The sequence below is a fragment of the Brienomyrus brachyistius genome, unplaced genomic scaffold (genome assembly GCF_023856365.1).
Source record: "Brienomyrus brachyistius isolate T26 unplaced genomic scaffold, BBRACH_0.4 scaffold48, whole genome shotgun sequence".
NCBI lineage: Eukaryota > Metazoa > Chordata > Actinopteri > Osteoglossiformes > Mormyridae > Brienomyrus > Brienomyrus brachyistius.
The window spans coordinates 1,084,621-1,098,471 of record NW_026042323.1 but is presented as its reverse complement, the minus strand read 5'-3'; the positions used below and the strand labels follow the sequence as shown (position 1 = coordinate 1,098,471).

The window sequence follows — 13,851 nt, the reverse complement described above, 5'->3', positions numbered from 1 at the left end:
GTGGCCAAAGGCTGGTTGCTGATTAATTTTTTAAGGTCGTTGATGCTAAAGCGCTTATCTTGTTTCTTGGTTTTATATTTTCAACAAACTGTCAATAGTACAAACACGTCCAGCTCCATTCGGTAAATGAACTTGTGTGCTCTTAATTTAGAGTAATTTTTCCTGTGGTGAAATTCCCCAGGTGGCATAGTCGTGTCCTTGTACTACTGACCGCTCTCTGCCACAAACACTTTACTCTAAACCTAAGCCTAATCCTAACCCTAACCATAGCCCCAAACGTCATGTCCTGCCACCTCCCTGACGTGGCTCTAATAAGCCATGCCTGCTGCTCGTTGGTCTCGCGTCTCGTTCCATCCCTCATGTTAAACACTCCCAGCTACTTCCAGTCTGTTCCCTTGTTATTCCTGTATAAGTGCTTCCTGGCCCTGTGTTCCCCATTGATGTGGTGCCCTCCATGTTGCTCGTTCCCTAGCCTCCCATCTTGATCCCAGTAAATCCCAGTTTATTGTCTGACAACACCTGCTCCCAGAGTCGTTCATCCTGGCACCCAACAGAATGACGGAACTCGACAAGCCCCAGTAGATTCCCCAGGTCCCTACAGCCGATCACTGCTGCTTATGTCAAGCATACCTAATGTCGCTGGTTCAGGCCGCAGCACATCTTTCCCCAGAGAGAATGACCCATCTCTGACAGATGGCATAGCCGCTCTCTCCCCGGACTCCCAAGTGGAGGGTGTGACAGCTATAGCGGAGATCCTCAGGGCCCTCTGGAATGGAGTGAGTATGCTGAACCCCGCAGAGGTGGGGTGCTCTGGAGAAAAGGAGCCCGCCGTCTCCATGTCGTTTGCCGTAGGGCGACCTGCGTCCTCATTGTCACTTGAAGTCTGACAACATGATGCTTCTCCGGGATTTACTGTGGTCCCCCTGTTCGCCAAAACATGCTCCCCAAAGCTCTCCAGCACAGAAGAACAGGCTTCACTCCTAGTTCTATGGTTGTCAGAGTGCTGGACCACAGTAGAGGTCGGACTTTGCTTCAACATGGTTTTATTGGAAGTCTGCACACAATACAGATGTTTCCTACCGTCCTTCGTACCAATTAAATGTGGAAACGTTTTGTCAGCTGGCTGGACAAGACCCTACTGCCTCTTTTAGTAGTACACATAGTAGTGAGCAGTGGTGACGTAATGGTTAGGGAAGCGCACTCGTGATTGAAAGACACTGCATCTACAGCATCTGGCCCAGGAGAGCCAGCCGTTGCAGTCGTTACATCCGCACTTAAGGCTCCTGGCCCAGAGAGGGAGGCTCAGGCCGCACCCACAGTGTCCAACACAGGTGAGGCCTTGGTTGCTTCTAGGCTTCTCATAGACTCTGACACGGTTCCCTGGTAACCAGCCGACACCTGCCACACTGCTCCATAATGTCAGGCCAGCGTCCACCTCTCTGTCCCCTGATGCCTGGCCAGCACCCACCTCAATGTCCCCAGACGTCCAGCCGGCGCCCACCTCATCTCCTGACGGCCTGCTGGTGCCCACTTTCTATCCTGACGTCCCACCGGCACATGCCTGCAGGCTGCCACCAGCCCAGAGAAGATGGATCCAGAGGATGTCCTGCTAGAGTGCCCTGGGTCCTGCTACGTGGGTCCCTCCTTCATCCCAGACTCCGGTTACTCTGGTCCCAGTTTCTGGTCACCAGTATCAACAGGAGCCCAAGAAAGCGGCAGGCAGAATGTCTGTCTCCCAGAGAGGGTTTGCCAGTCTCTGTTCTTGCCCCCCCCCCCCCCCCCCCCCCGAAGACTTCCCGATATACACTTCGATTCTCCTGGAGTAATTCAATTTGGAGTCGCAGGCTGCCCAAAATTTTATTCCATATCTGTCCGGTTTTCGGAGCATATGCTGTCAAAATGGGCAGCAGACTGCAACAGGAGATGGAGAGAATACTTATCCGATGCCAAATACAGGAATCAGATATAAACGTTATACATTTTTCATAGCACTTTACAATATTATTCATTACTGACTTAATAACACAGTCACTACTCAGGTACAAATCGTGAGTAAATATAGTAACTAAAATAAATTATCCATTATGATTCATTGAACACGAACATGAAATTGATACTCACTACATACGTATTGGCAACATGTTCGGAAAAATATGATTTTTTTGGTAATTAAAAACTATAAACTGTTGTGACAATGTAGATCGATGTGAAGCAGTAATAAAGAAGATATTAGTTACCCATGAACAGAACCAGGTGTGACAATGGTGATATGCATCAGCGGAATGATGTTTGCCCAGAGCTCTCATACTTTGCAGATCGCCGCCATCTTGGATTTCCTGAGTGCTCTGGACTGACGATCGTCAGAGCAGATAACCAGCAACACGTCACAAAAGCTTTGTTTGGGCATCGTTGCTAGAAAAATCACCGGTCTCATTTTCGCACTTCATAAACTTTTGATTGATTCTTAATTGGATTTGAAAACCTCAGCCAATATTAAAAGCCCCATATATGCCGTAAACTCCCTTGCTGTTAATTCTTTCTAGTCCTTGACGAATTTCCTTCTTACCTCCAGGTTGCTAATGTTGATTTTTCCATTGATCTTGGAAAAAAAAGTTGGACAGGATATCTTTGGCTTGCCGAATGCAGAGCCTGGTTGGCCGCAGAGAGGTTTTCATTGAGTACTGTGCTGTAATCCTGCCTGGACCATGTCCGTCCAGTGCTTTTGACTACCAGCACATCTGCACATCTTTGGTAATATCAGTCTCTTCCTCTGCGAATTCCACTTCCGAAACCTCAACAGAGGTCTCACACCTACTTCAGTACTGTCCCTTTCTGTACTACTGCTTTCCAATTCCGCAATACGAGATCTGCTGCTTCTTCAGGTGTATCGCTCCATGTCTCTTACAGAGCAGCACCTCAGATCATCCTCAGGTTTGGCACCAGTATCATAGATAATGCGAACCTTCATATAAGTAAGAGGTAATATTTTGCTCAGTATCAGTTCAAGTTCAAATACTTCAGGTTTTTTATTTGACAAAACACATAAAATAGTCGTGCAAAGTCATTGATTTATTTTTAAAACTATTGCACTGTGATACATTTAACATCATATTTTCAGTTCTGCCAAATCTCTTATTGACAGCTTAGTGGTTTTCCAATGGCTTGTGGTGACACATGGTGGTCGAAAATGATATTACAGGCTTTTGTTGAAATTACCTTAACATTCATCTGGAATGTATTGATTTATGCTGTAATTAATAATGCAAATTAACACAGATGGGGCCATTTTGACCCAAAACAGCTAGTTGGAGGGTAGCAATCCTCCAGATTGTAAAGGTCAAGATACTAAAACCTGGAAAAGTGCAAAGGACTGGAGCAAAAGAATAACAGTGAAAGCTGTCAGAAACAGGCAGGAAACTCTGCATGGATGTTTTTGAAGAGGTAGACGGGTCCAGTTGGTTGTATTAGTCAGAGTGCTAAGAAACATAGTGCCAACAAGCCCATGGCCCATTTTCATGTAAAACTTCATACAGGAGGCTGTTTGTGCAGTTTAGTGCCTTTGTTAGCCTCGGCTCCTGTAAATCATATAAGCACACCCACCACACCCCCAGGAGCATTCCGCGTGCCCCCACCGGCCAACCTGCCTGTCCCCCCCAACCCACAGACCGTCTGTAGTTCTGAAATCTATCCACATGGCTGCTGGCCAAGTCTAAGGTAAAATTCCATAAATGAAATATTCAGTAAAATACAATTTTTCCCCTAATCTGGGAGACAGTACAGAATTTTTGGAGTCGGTCCTAACTCTGTCTTCAATATGTACCCAGCAGGCACCTAGGACTCGTATCTCCCTCTGAGAATTTCTTCTAATGCGCTCAGCAGCAGAAATTCTCCATCCTAGATGAGCCTGCAAAGTTCTGTAGAAGTTAAATATACTTTAGTCAAATGAGAGACTAACCTGCTGTCAGGCAGGGGAAGCTTCAATACGGCCTTCATTCATGACAGCTCCACTTGGCTTTTTGATGAGTCCCCATTTAGATGCAGCACGTCAGAGACTGAAGAGCAGGATGAAGGCTGTAAGTACAGTTTGCTGTGGATTATGACTGTGTTTAAATCTAATAATGGATGAGACAATTTACTTAAAGCATGATATAGTTCATATTGCTCTTCAGGCTTCGTGATAAAATATTAAAATTATGGAGTACAAAGTTGTACATGCAAAGAAAACAATGCAGAGCGGCAGGGCGCCTGGCCCAGAGGGTCTTCACATAGAATTCTACAAAGGCTATTTTTTCCTGTTAGATTAACACCTTTAATTGTCTTGCCCTTTAAAGAAATTCTCTCAAGAACGAAGTTGCCTCTTACCATGTCACAAGCAATTAGTTTCACCCAAAAAGGAGGAGGACCCCTCTCTGCTCCCCGTGTTAGTAGGTTCTCCCCGACTCCTCCTGCTTATTCCTTCCTCCCTCCCTCCTATTTGTGCTCTCCTCCTCCTCTTGGGTTCTATTCATGTCTTTTGGTTCAGCAATAAAACCCACAAGGCTGCCCTTGGATTGTCCCTCTTCCCATCGTGACATATTACGTATTACATGATTATGAAATGATTTGATTATTATACAATAGTCAATTAACCACTTTGTTTCTTCAACTTGTCTTTCTTCTGAATCATCAGATATATGTCGTAGCTGGTAATTTGTTACACTCTGCTGTCAGTGCCAGTGTAGCCTAGATACAACCAGTCGTATGTTTCGGTCATGCTGATGTTTGAACAATTTTTGGGAACAGTTTTTCATAATGTTTTCTCATATATATGGTGTGATAATTGAGCATGACCCCACTGTTGCTGTGCTTGGTGCTCCTGTCATGATCTGTAATCTCTTATTTTTTCATGTCTCCTCCCACTCATGCCAGCAGAGGGCGCTGCTGGCCCTTTGTAACCCTCCTAATTCTCCTGTATCCCATTATAGTTCTCCATCCTAACCCTGTACCCCTGTTTTGTTGCTGATTAGTGTGCTGTGTATAAATATGCCTGCCCTCACTGCGTTCCCCAGCTCAGTCATTGCTGTTCCATGTGTAGTCTGTGTTTCCTTAAAGCCCACCGAGCTACACACTGCCCCTAAATTTAAATTTATATGTAACCTGTGTGTGCATGTGTAACCTAGATTTGCCCTGTATGTAAATCTAATCCAGGCCTTGATCCTACACCTACTATAATTATAAGTACCTCACTATACCTATATCTAACACTGCTATTCATCACCAGTGTTACATGTCAGGGCTTCGCTGCAATAGATCCCTCAGAGCTGCAGGTTATTACTGTGACTTTGCACACACACACGTTGCTGCTTCCTCAGCCAGTGTCACATATACTTTATTACACACAGACCTCAGTAATCTCTGCTACACTCACACCTGCTCACTTTACATCCATGGTTAAATTCTCCTAATGAAATCTATCTTAATGTCTTTATTCTATTTTATTTTAATTGTTACCATATTATTCATTGTATTGTTCTTTCGATTTTATTTTTATTTTATTATTGCTAATACACCGGATCTGAGTGCCTCATTTTGTTCCCTTCATGTAGAACACGTTTTGTAATGACAATAAAACATCCTTATCCTCATCTAAATCACACTGTCTAACTACTAACCTGTTTAAATAATATAATTGGATTTCAAAGGTTAATAGTCACTCAATTACCCCCTCAGCCCAACAGTACCAGAAACACCCAACATGCACGGAAATTTTCTCCTAAGTTGTTTTCCCTGTCTGGAACAATACCACAGCAGTCACATGGACTAATGTTTCAAAACATTTCGGAAACCTTGGATTGAAACTTGAGGTCTTTAGGAGGGATCAGTCCTGGGTGGTAAAGTTGCCATCACAAAGGTTTTTGATTAAGGGATTCATGATGCCAGGTAGCCATCTTTCACAAGCTGGTGGGCTGTGCCACTGATGCGTTTGCTTTGGTTTTATATGTCTGTCCTGGTTTGTGTTCTTGCCACTTCAGGTTCCCTGGTTTTGGTCTACATTCCTCGGTCCTCTGCTGTGGAGTCTACCTTCTGCTTCACCTCATTCTGGAGTCGCCCATCCAGTCAGCGGCCCATGTCCCCCTGGTTCCCTGTTTCCAGAGGTTGGTCTGCTAGTCTCCGGGGCCAGGGGGCAGAAATCTGCCATGTTGGATGGGTGGCCCAGGTTGGGGTGCTCCATCATAGACTGATACATGAAGGATTATAAATGGTTTTTAACCAGTATGTACCAAGTGTGCGTCGTGATGAAAAGAATGTCATGGGAACATTTAGGACTGACTGCAGTATTAGTTCAAAGCATTATTGTGTTTTTCTTAATTTTTATTGATTTATTTTTGAATTATTAATTTTTTAAAGTAACTTGATTCAGTTATAACGGGTTTGTCCATTTGCTTTAGCAGAAGTTCGTGTAAGTATGATGTTCACCTTCCCTTTTCATAGTCTAGTCTTTGCCAAGTTTTATGCTTATTTCCCCTGGTTAAGTTAATCTGACTTGTGTGTTTAGGAGGGTCATACATGCTTTTTGTTTGTAATGGAAGCACAGGGTCTGTACTTGCAGCTTATTTGCCATGCTAATGGAAGCATTTTACCTTCCTCTCTAATCTCTTTTTTTCTTGGCTCTCACTGCAGTCTCCTCTATGCCAGGGTTTCTCAAGCCAGTCCTTGGACCCCACTGCAAAGATCCACAGTTTTGCTCTGTCCAAGCTCTCAGCACAGCAGTAAAAGGTGACTGTTTGGTTCATGCATGCAGGGATCTGGGACAGAGCAAAAACGTGGAGCTGTCTGGTGGGCTGAGGAATGAGTTTAGAAATGCTGCTGTATGAAGTATTAAACCATTTGACCGGTTGGATAAATGTTAAAATGTTTTCTCAAAATATAAAAAGAGATAATCTTCTGTTTTGCGTCTCATTACAAGCAAACTTGTTTTTTGTTTTTATGTCACTCTAGTATTTGATATCTAATTTTCAGTCTTCTGGCAATATAATCTGGTGAATGGGGAAAGACTTCCAGCAGGGGCTCCGGTTTCCTCCCACAGTCCAAAAGTGTGCAGGGTAGGTTAATTGGCAAATCTGAGTTGTGAGTGTTTGCGCCCTGCAGAGTGTTGACTCCTGCCCAGGGTTGGTTCCTGCCTACGCCTGTTGTTCCAAGGACAGGCTCCGGTCCCCCCCGCGACCTCAGTTTGGCTTGCTGTCTCCCCGCTTGGTTTTCTTTGGTTTACGTCTTCACTAGCCCCCTTGTTGCTTTGACTTGTGTGTATGTTATGTATGTGTGATTGTATTGCTGCATAGGGAGTGACTGCTATTTTTAGTGGTGCAACGGATCACAAAACTAACGGTTCGGATCATATCACGGATTTTGAGTCACGGATCGGATCAATTTTCGGATCAGCAAAAAGGGGAGGAGTCAAATGTAATTTGCTTCTCATTTATTACAAGAACAGTATGGCAAGGAACTTTTGGTTTTATCAAAAATAACTAAAATAAATTACAAAAATAAAACCAAGAAATAACTGAAAAAGCTGAATAAATACAATTTTTAAATAAAATTCTCAATACTTGAATACTTCAATGCAACAATTGAAAAACAACCTGAGAACTGAAAACAGGCCAAACCTTATAATGACAAATTTTTTTTCAAAAAGATGAGGATGTCTACATTCTCTGGGGAGAGAGTAGACCTCTTAGCTGTCACTATGTCACCTGCTGTGGAGAATACCCTCTCACTAGGAACTGAAGTGCCAGGCACAGCAAGGTAGTGTCTTGCCATTTTTGCAATGTGAGGGTATTTACACTCATTGTGTTTCCACCACGCCAGCGGATTACCACCATCCACTGGCAAACTGCTTGCTGCCCTGTATGATGCTACCTCCTCTTTGATTGTGTTGTAAAAAGTTTTCTCTGTGTCTGACTCTTTCACAAATGTATCCCCAAAAAGCTCTTCTATGGCAGACTTCTTTTGTGGAGGAGATGCATTTGGCCCTGTGTCTTCTTCAGAGGGTGTTGGCTCTGTGGCTTGACCCTGCAGAAAAAATTACTGAGTTATTTAACTATATTTCTTGTTATATATTTCATAGGCAATCAATAACATATGCTGGTAATTTTCAAAATTAAGATCAAATATTCACATAAATAATAGTTAAAATATTTTATAACGTAATTATATTAATATTAAATAATATGAATAACTGTATTATTTTTTACCTCTTCAGTAGCCACAATCTCAGTTGTGAGATCAGTGTATGTCTTCTCGCGTAGGGCTGGTTCTATGTGAGTCAGGGACTTGAACCTTGGATCAAGTGCAGTAGATCTGTGAAGATAATCTTGTATTTCAGGGGGGTTGGTGTATCTGGAAATCAGGTCCCCTCTTATGGCAGCCTTAACATCTCTGGTAATGCTGGTGTCTTCCTCATTTGCACACATGGATTGTATAATTCTGGTTTTCAGAGGTAGGATCATGGACACAGATGGTGCATTTTCAGTACTCAATAGGGTTGTGACTGTTTTGAGAGGTTTGAGGAGCTGAAGGACCTCCTCTGCTACTTTCACATCATCATCAGACAAGGTGACAATGTCTCTGATATTTTTTTTCAGTGTCTTTTCTGTCAGTGCAGAGTATACTGCTGCCTGCTGCTCAAGATAGCGCTCCAACATGTCATATGTGGAATTCCATCTTGTAGTGACGTCGTGTATGAGCTTGTGGGCTGGTAGCTGTAGCATTTCTTGCTTTGTTTTAAGGACATGAGCTGCTGTTGTACTTCTGTGGAAAAAAGAAACCACCTTCCTAATCCTCCCAAGAAGGCGATCCATCTGGTTAACTGAGATTCCTCTTTGGCATGCTAAATTTATCACATGTGCAAAGCAAGATATCTGTGGCCCTAGTCCAGCTTCTGTCACTTACTTAGTTTCTGGCATTATCTGTGGTGACTGGGATATTGCTACATGCATTGTGTCTCTTTAACTTCCACTCAGCTACTGCTTCTATCAGGATTTGCGCTAGATTTGTGCTTGTGTGAGTCTCATAGAGGGGGCGTGTCTGTAGCACCGGACTTTGCATCTCCCATCCCGCTGTTATATAATGGGCAGTCACAGTCACGTAGCTTTCGGTAGCCCTTGATGTCCACCCGTCTGTGGTGATCGAAATAGAGGATGCATCTGATAAGTCCGATTTTGCTTTTTTCCTGTTCGTAAAGTTCAGGCATGACCTTCATGCTGAAATGTGTGCGCGAGGGTATTTCGTACCGTGGCTCAAGCACTTTTAGGAGGTTTTTAAAACCCTTGTTTTCAACAACAGAGTATGGCCTCATGTCTGCCGCGATAAACATCCCGATAGATTTGGTAATAGCTTTAGCCCGCTCTGATTCTGGTGCAAAGTGCTGCTTAAATGCAGCGGTGAGCAGCTGTTGCTGTGGTTGCTTCGGTTTGCATCCTGTCTGCACACCGGGGTGATGTCGCTTCAGATGCGTGGCCATACTCGATGTATTGCCACTTTCATACGGCTTTCTCGTGCCACAGTGTCTACACACTGTAACTGTTTTGTCCACCACCCTTCTTCCGTCATCATTATATTTTACAGGAAAGCCAAAATGCTCCCATACAAAAGATTTGAATGACGCGGGAGGCTTTTCGAGTTCCTCTGTTCCGCCGCTAGCCATCGTTGTTGACTGAGTCACATGTTCCGCTGACGTAAACACGACTTCTGTGTAATTAATTATTTATTATTTAAGCAATATCAGCAGAAAACACAGTTTTATCTGCGGTAATTTTTTTTTTTTTTTATCTAAAAGTTTAAAAAACGAGTTAATCCGCGGATCACGTGCGTTCCGAACCGTGGGTCGTAATCCGTACGGATCACGGATCAACCGCGATCCGTTGCACCCCTAGTAGTTTCTTAGCCTGAATTAAAATAAAATATTCTCGTCATATAGGAACCAAGTCTCTGGCTGGAAATTTCTACAAAAGGTCCATCTCCTTTTGCCGTATCAACACTTAAATGAGAAAAGCAGACAGGGACAGTATAGGTGACAGCAGTGACTGTCCTTCCATGCCATCCATATGTACAAGGGGTATGACCAGAGTACACATGTACAAAAAATTATATATCAAAAGCAAGTACCTTTGTTGAAACGTGAAGGTAATCGTTTACAGCATAACAATTCCATCCTAAAAAAAAGAATTTGTCTGTGTATTGCCTAGGAACTGCTACAATGTTAAAATGGTAAATCCCAACCAAACAGAGCAAAAACTGACACGTTATTTAAGAACTGAAAGAAGGAGAAAATTGAAAACTTTCTTCGAGGGATCAATAACATATATGTTTTGTTTCCCACGGTCCTGTTACTAATTCAAATCTTAAATCCTGTACTTTGATATTTTGGGCTGAATGTAATGACAGCAAACGTAACAGCTGCCTCAATGCAGGTGAAGGCAGCCCAGAGGGTCCAAGAGGTCAGTGGTCAATTACTGCATAGGGATCAAATCTGCAATCAGAAAATTACTGCATACATGCCTTTATATTACGGTCAAGTGGAGAGTCAGAGCAGTTTCCATAGAAACAACGTAAACAAACTTTACCGTTTGAAGCGCAACAAACTCTGAGTGAAAATGGCGCAGAGGTGAGTAGCTTGTTAGCTCTCCAAAATGTCTTTGAATTCTTCAACTGATGTTGTGCTGCTTTGATTATTTAGCCTTTTATACTATAATGACATAGTAAATGTCTATAATACAATAAAAAACATTACATATTTTTTTAATATTACATATTTTTTAACGTCATTTAAAGTGCAGTGGTTTTTATTGCTACTGTGGTTGCTAATATTTAAATAATGACAGACTATTTGGTTAGTAAATTCATCTCAAACATGCTAGTTTAGTAGGGCTTCCCAACCTTTCGATGTCCGCGGATCGGTTTCCGTCGTAGAAAAGTGTCACGGATGGGTAAGACGGCGGTATAATTTGGGGGTTCCCACGCCGAGCGGCGGGAGATTGACGGTGTATACGGACATGCGGGGCTAATGGCGTATTTCCGTACATCAATACGGGCAGCTTTCTTTCCAAAACGGCGCGATCCCCTAATAAACGGGACGGCTGGCTCCTCTACCCCCGGTTGTCTGCCGCCCGGTGCAATACTCCGCGCGGACGGTACCGGAACACCGACCGGAAGTTGGGACCCCCTACTGTACAGGGTGGTAGGTAAATTGTTAAAAAAAAATTGGGGCATTACTTTCGGAGTAGGCTAGATGCTTCTAAGTTTATCATTACATCTATTTACATTGTTACACAGGATTAACACTTTCAAATATTCTTAGCTTGGTTAGTGTTAACTCAGTTCTTGGTAGTATTCATCTGGGTATTCATTTGATGTGGAGCACAGTTGTTTCGTATTTGATTCTAGTTATAATTTGGTGACATTACTGTTTAATATGCTATTGCACTTACAGTATCGTGCATTTTACAGTAGATTTTTTTTGCAATCTTGCTCGCTGTTTCTTTTATTCTTTCTTTTTTATATATGTGAACCCTGTAATTATTTATTATAATAATTATAACAATTGTATTTTCTGTATGGTTGAAGAATTTCCAGCTCTTTATTTATTTTATTATCTCTCTTAAGTGCTGGTTAATCTCTCATTTATTCCCCAGAGAGCGAATTGAGAGAGCTGATCGATGGACCAACACCCAACACTGGGAAGCCTGGAACCTGTGGGATGAAGTGATCAACTGGGGAGAAGGTGTGGAGGAGTTCTCACCAGTGACACTCCCCACTGTCCAGGCTGGGGGGGTTAAGGGGGGATTGGGGGGGTCTACTGATTTGGGTAAGGGAGGGGAGAGTGTGGGAAAGGATGGACTGCTAGCCAGCACTAGTATTTCATCTCAAAGTCTTCAGAGTTATTACGGCCTTTCATCTGAAGACTGGGAAATTTATAAAACTTGCTACCTTAACAAAAAAAAGAAAGTCAGGAAGGACCGGACAAGCCGGGGGGAGGGTGAGGTAAGGGGGCAGAGTAGTGAGGAATATGTGGAGGTACCAGAGTGGGGAACATTTGAGGGGAAGGCCTCCAGGGTTGTGATGGAGGGGACAGAGGCTGGTATTAGTATGATGGATATGCTAAATGGAGGTGAGGAGAATGTATGTGAGGTGGGAGTGAATGTGGAGGAGGTTAAGGGAGGAGGAGGAGGGAAAAGTACAGGGAATGCTGTGGAATATGTGGTGTCACAAGTAGGCAGAACTTGGCTAGAACCCATCCAGGAGGAAGACCTTGAGGAAGATGAAGAAACAGATGAGGAGCTTCAGGAAGCAGAAGACACTGATGCTGCCACAGTGGACAGTTGGCAGTGCATGGCGGCATATGTAGCCAGAATATGGCTGCAGACTTTACAGGAAGATCGACCTGAGGAAAATGAAGAAGCTGATGTGGTATTCCAGCAGGCAGAAGATGCTGATGCTACCACACTGGTCAGGTTTCAGTGTATGGTGGCATCTGAAGACAGATCACAGCTACTGACTATACCAGAAGAAGGACCTGAGGAAGAGGACGAGACTGAAGTGATGAAGACAGATAAAACAAAAGAAGATGCTGATGCTGCCGAGAAGATCTACAGTGAAGAAGTATCATTCCATGTGAATGCCGAAGATCTTTCTGAAGATGATACTGAGAAGAGCCACAAGAAGAAGAAGAAGAAGATGAAGTGGTGCTTCTTCTGCTGTCCCCTGCCCTTCAGAAGAAGTAGCAAGAGGCAGTAATTATAAGGTTGTGAATTCAGGTTTACAAATGACTTAAAGCAGTAATATAACTGCATTATTGACACCTTCACAATGCACTGTAATGCATCCATAAATATATTATAGACATGGGTATAAATATTGAAGAAAAAAAAGCATAACACATTATAGCCATGTTTATTATGGATTAATGGCCGATATAATGTATTATGAAGATATTTATTGTGTATATATAGATCAGAGCATTCATAATGCATTATCAAGATAGCTATAATGTGTTATGCCTTTGTATAAGTATTTACAGCTGTGTTTTTAATACTTTTATAAATGATTTATAAGGCATTAATTGGGTATTTATTTATTTATTAGTTATATGACTGCTTTAAGTAAAGTTAAGTAAAGTGTTTATTTTCTTTTTCTTAGAATACCCGTGTTAGAACCCTGCATTGGGACTGGGATCCCGCGGGACCCAACGGAAAGTGATACTGTTTAAGTGTTAATGTAGCTATAAGATACGATAGGATAAGATATGCTGAGTTAAAATATAAGATAGGCTAAGACGAAATATATTAATATAAGCTAAGTTGAAATATAATAAGATAAGATAGGTTAAGTTATATGATAAGATAGGCTAAGTTAAAATATAATAAGATAGGTTAAGTTAAGATATGACAAGATAGGTTAAGATAAAATATGATAGGCTAAGTTAACATATGATAAGGTAGGCTATGTTAAGATAAGAGATTTGCAATAAAACATATTTACTTTTGAAACTGTGTCTTTGTCATCTTTTCAGTGTTGTGTCTGTCTTTGTTTGATAATTTTGAATCGTTAATTTATATCTGAGACTCTCCTAAATGTCAATAAGCAGAGACGGAGGAATGGGAGGAAGGTACGGTTAAGTATAAATGATAAAGTATCAAAATCACAGTGCTACCTTATTTTGACGCAGAGAAAGTAATTTCAGTGTTACTACCACATATGAGTTAATGGCTGCAAATGTTGGTGTTACAAGTGCTGGTAAATAACGCGGCGTAAGTTTAACTCCGGTGTGTTTCTGAAAAACGCACCGCCTTCTGCCTGCTGTCATTCGGCGAACGT

General features: G+C 42.4%; 2 protein-coding genes and 1 pseudogene across 4 annotated transcripts in view; 1 reads left to right on the top strand and 2 right to left on the bottom strand.

The window, feature by feature from the left end:
- The window catches only part of LOC125723416 (uncharacterized), a 252,110-nt gene that overhangs the window by 139,958 nt on the left and 98,301 nt on the right, over positions 1-13,851 (bottom strand). The gene's annotated exons all lie outside the window — the stretch shown is intronic.
- LOC125723418 (uncharacterized) overlaps positions 1-13,851 on the bottom strand; it is a 252,042-nt gene that overhangs the window by 139,912 nt on the left and 98,279 nt on the right. The window lies entirely within an intron of this gene.
- Positions 4,373-13,851, top strand: part of LOC125723396 (cytohesin-2-like) — a 32,401-nt pseudogene continuing 22,922 nt past the window's right edge.